Here is a 5,147-nt window from a genome sequence, read left to right as displayed (position 1 = left end):
CGTAAAGAGGAGGTTGAGGGGAACAGGGGTGAGTTTTGGCGTTATTTGGGGCAACGCCGCCGGCGGAGGCGATTTCCGGCCGGCGGCGAGTGGCGGCGGACGGTGGCAAGGGGGTGGAGATACGGCGGGGCTGCGGTGTGACGATTTCCGGTGAGATATGAGGGTGGGGTGCGAGAGAGATGAATAAGGGGGTAGGGGGGGTGTGTTTTGGACATATATATATTAATTAAACCCAGCTTCGTAACCGTTCGATCAGGGAACCTCGACGGTCCTGATTGAACGAGTCCAAACGACGTCGTTTCAAGTGGACTGGGGAATTGGACCGGGTGAGGTTGGACGGGTCTGGGACGGGTCAGTGCCTATTTTGTTTGGGCTCAGCCATTTGGGCCCAATTTTGGCAGCCCCCCCCCCCCCCCTTTTTTTTTTGCCTTTCTTTTGTATTTCATTTTTGTATATATTTTTTTTTGTACTTTGTATTTATTCATTTTTCTTAATTTTATAAAAATGCTAAAACAAAACAAAGACTCAATTAAACTATTTAAACTTCCTAAAGTTACTTAAAAACTCTATTTAGAAATAAAACGCAACAATTAACAATTAAGAATGTAACAAGACTATTTTTTTTTGCAATTTTTCTTTAAACTTTATTCTAAATCTAATTAATACCTAATTAATACTAAAAATTGTGGAATTAAAATCCCTAAATGCATGTGCATATTTTTCTGTATTTTCATATGAAAAATGCAACCAATTAACACAAAAATTCAAACAAAAATTCACAAAAATTGTAAAGAAATCAATTATTTGAAACTTTTGGAATTAATTTGCTTAGGGCAAAAATCACGTGCTCACAAGACTGAGACACAATTAACTGACAGGGAAATCAATGAGGATGCAGCAAATGCTAGTAATATAGCAGCTTAGAAGCATTTTCAGCAAGTTCAACATATCAAAGGGTGCTAGGGAGCACTTTACGCAGTGGCGGAGCCATGCGGAGCCAGAATTTTCGTAAAAGGGGTTCAAAAAAGGAAAAATAAAGTAAAAATAAAAGAGATTGTGACCAGTGGGAATTGGACCAGCAATCTCACAAAGGTTTTGAACCTCCTTGACCTCTCAGCAATTCATTTGGGCTTTGTCAAGAGGATTCAAAATATAATATACAATCATATCACTTTTATTTATAAAGATTTTACAAATTTCAAATCAATGCCTTTCACAATATCTTTGCCCACAATATCTTTGCCTCAACAATTGAAAATAATAAACCGTACCACTCGTAACGTCATCATTTATCATTTCACAAATAAACCAACCATAATATAGGAAAATTTTATTTCGTGTCTCATACAACTTACGCTAGTTGTATGAGGCAACTTTTTGTCTCACAGTTTTGTGGACCCAGAATTCTGTGGACCCAGCAGTGTAAGATTGGGGTCCACAATTTTGTGAGACAAAAAAAAGCCTCATACAACTAGTGTCAGTTGTATGAGACACAAAATAAAACTTCTCCATAATATATATTAAAACATTGTCAACTAGCTCACCCTTTTATGTATCACAATGAAGCCAACGGAACAACCAACACTTCCAAAATACTTGAAACATTATTTAACATCAATTTAAAGAAACCATGTAAGTATATAGACATCAATGATCATAAAACAATTAAGCCAGGGATCAATTAAATTGGAAACGGGGAAGGGATCATGTTTAATAGATAATTTGGTGGTGCATAGTTACTCGTCACCTCACCTATACACCACACACATAAAAATTCACATATCAATTAGGTTGGGGATTCCTATTCCCTCAAGTCAAGGTTAAACCAAACACTTACCTCAAATTCGTAGGCCACTCACTGCTCAATTATAGCCTTTCCTTTTGAATTCACCTCCAATACACTAGAATCTAATCATAATTAACTTAATATCATTAATTAATGCTAAAGGAACTAACCCGTTCAATGAACACGATCACGAAAGAGTCCATATGAGGATTGAAAACCCGATTCATCAAATCCATAAAGGCTGCTGGAACATTAGTCAACCCAAATGACATGACCAGAAATTCATAATGCCCATACCTCGTCCGAAAGGCTGTCTTAGGATCATCAGACGCCTTAATCTTCAACTGATGGTAGCCCGATCTCAAATCAATTTTCGAAAACACCCTGACACCCTAAAGATGATCAAATAAATCATCAATTCTCAGCAATGGATATTTATTCTTGACAGTAGCTTTATTTAATTGCCGGTAATCTATGCACATCCTTATCGACCCATCTTTCTTCTTTACAAACAACACCGATGCACCCCAAGGCGAGACACTGGGTCTAATAAAACCATTATCAAGCAAGTCTTGCAGCTGTTCTTTCAACTCTTTCAATTCTGGTGGGGACATCCGGTATGGAGGAATGGGAATGGGCTGAGTTCCGGGAGCCACATTAATACAAAAATCAATATCCCCGTCGAGTGGCATCCCCGACAGGTCTGCAGGAAATACCTCGGGAAACTAACGAACGATAGGAACTGACTCTATAGAAGAAACCTCAGCATCGAAGTCACGAATATGAGCCAAATAAGCCAAACATCCCTTCTCAACCATGCGACGAGCCTTGGCATATGAAATCACTCGGCTGGGAGAATGACCAGGAGTCCCTTTCCATTCTAATCGAGGCAACCCCGGCAAGGCTAACGTAACTGTCTTGGCGTGACAGTCCAAGATGGTTTAATAAGGCGACAACCAATCCATGCCCAATTTAACATCAAAATTGACCACGTCTAGAAGCAAAAGATCCACACTAGTTTCAAGACCCTCAATGACTACTACGCACGAATGATATACACGATCTACCACAATAGCATCCCCCACCGGCATAGACACATAAATAGGAACACTCAAGGAATCACGGGGCATAATCAAATATGAGGCAAAATAGGATGAAACATAAGAATAAGTAGATCCCGGATCAAACAAAACTGAAGTAGCTCTATCATAAATTACTATAATAACAGCATCGGAGGACTCCGCCTCAAGCCTGGCTGGAAATGCATATAATCGGGGCTGGGCCCCGCCACCCTGCACCACATCTCTGGGAGGACCTCCACCTCTAGCGGGCCGGCCTCCACCCCTAGCTACCTGACCTCCACCTCTAACATTCTGGCCACTACCTCTAGCTATATGACCCCTACCCTTGGCTGGCTGGGCAGGTGGTGCTGGAATTATAGCACGGGAACCCTGGTACTGATGCTGATTACCCGAGAGTTTCGGACAAGCTCTCTGAATATGCCCATAACCGCACTTAAAACATCCCTCCTAATATGAAGACTGACCCTGACGAGCTGGCTTACCTCGATAATAACTCTGCGGAGGAGGTGCTCTAATAGGATCTGATGGTGCACTGTAGACTGGCTGAGCAGAAGGCATATAAGAACCACGACCACCCCAAGTACCATATGAAGCCTGTAGTGCTGAATGAAATGGCCTGGAAGACTGGCCTCTGCTAAATGAAGCCCCGCCTCCAGATGAGGCACCACTGAAACCACCGGAATGGCAAGGTCTCTTGTCACACCTGACCTCCTATCCCGAGAACCGACTCAACTCTCCTAGCCAGATTAGATGCTTCTTGAAAAGAAATATCGGTCCCTGCCTCCTTGGCCATCTGCAACCTGATGGGCTGAGCAAGACCCTTAATAAACCGTCTGACCCTCTCTCTCTGTGTGGGCAATAAAAGAATAGCATGTCTAGCCAACTCCACAAAATGATTCTCATACTGGGTCACAGTCATGCTGCCCTGCTGAAGTCGCTCAAACTAACGACGCTTTTCCTCTCGAGTAGTAACAGGCGAGAAATTCTCCAAAAAGAGATGAGAGAACTGATCCCAAGTCAAGGCAGACGACCCAACTGGTCTAGTCAACAAATAATCCCTCCACCATTTTTTGGCAGAACCGGTCATCTAAAAGGCAGCAAAATCGACCCCATTGGTCTCCAAAATACCCATATTACGTATAACCTCATGACAACTATCCAAATATTCCTAAGGATTCTCTGATGTCTCACCTCTGAAATGCACAGGAAATAACTTAATGAACCTGTCCAATCTCCACAAAGCATCGGTGGACATAGCTGCCCCATGGACGGGTGGTACTGGAGCAACTTGCTGAATAACCCCAACCAGATTGGCTGCTGGGATCTAAATTTGAGGAGTAGTCTGAACTGGAGTGTGGGTAGCAGGAGTCTGGACCCCTCCTCCAGCCTGAGATACGGCTGTTGCAACAGGGAATATGCCAGTCTGGGCTACACTCTCCATAATACCCACTAAACGGATCAAAGCGTCCTGAAGTACTGGGGCAGCAATAGACCTCTCTGGGACCTGAGCTGGTCCCGCTGGAACGGTCTGAGCTGGAACCCCCTCATTAATCTCGATCTGAGGATCCACAGCTGGGGCTGCTGCCTGAGCAATGGGCTGAGTCATGCCCCTGCCTCGGCCTCTAGCACGGCTTCGCCTCTGCCCCTAGTAGGAGCTCCTGCTGTTGGAGGACCGGAATGTTGGTCAGCAAAAGAGGAAGCACGTGTTCTCGCCATCTACGAGAGAATAGAACAATCCAATCGGTATTTGAGATTACAAGATTGCACGATAGAATAGAAATAAAAAATGGAGTTGTTTCCTAACTCAATAGCCTCTGAGAGATAAGTACAGACGTCTCCGTACCGATCCTTCAGACTCTACTAAGCTTGTTCGTGAATTGTGAGACCTAAGCAACCTAGTGCTCTGATACCAACTTGTCACAACCCAAATTCCCAGCCTTAGGGCCATGACGGCGCCTAACACCCACTTGTTAGACAAGCCAATGTTAGAAATTGATTAGCCATTTCCCTTTGAATAATCATTCAAACACAATAAGACAATTTAAAAAATAACTAAATTTAATAGTTTCCATAAATAACTTCATGAGTAAAATAATAAACAAATAAATAAACCAAGCCACGAACTAAATATATAACTCTAAGACTATCCCAAGGTTTGGTATCACAATTGACGAACTTCTAAGAATACTACATATAATGAGCTGAAAGAAATAATGTATCTGTTTTGAGTAAAATAAACAGTCTCTATAAAACTAAGAGAAGACTCCAGGAATTCTGCG

This window comes from Nicotiana attenuata, chromosome 5 (assembly GCF_001879085.1).
Source record: "Nicotiana attenuata strain UT chromosome 5, NIATTr2, whole genome shotgun sequence".
In the NCBI taxonomy this organism is placed as follows: domain Eukaryota; kingdom Viridiplantae; phylum Streptophyta; class Magnoliopsida; order Solanales; family Solanaceae; genus Nicotiana; species Nicotiana attenuata.
The sequence above is the reverse complement of the archived record's forward strand: the minus strand, read 5'-3'. Positions refer to the sequence as shown.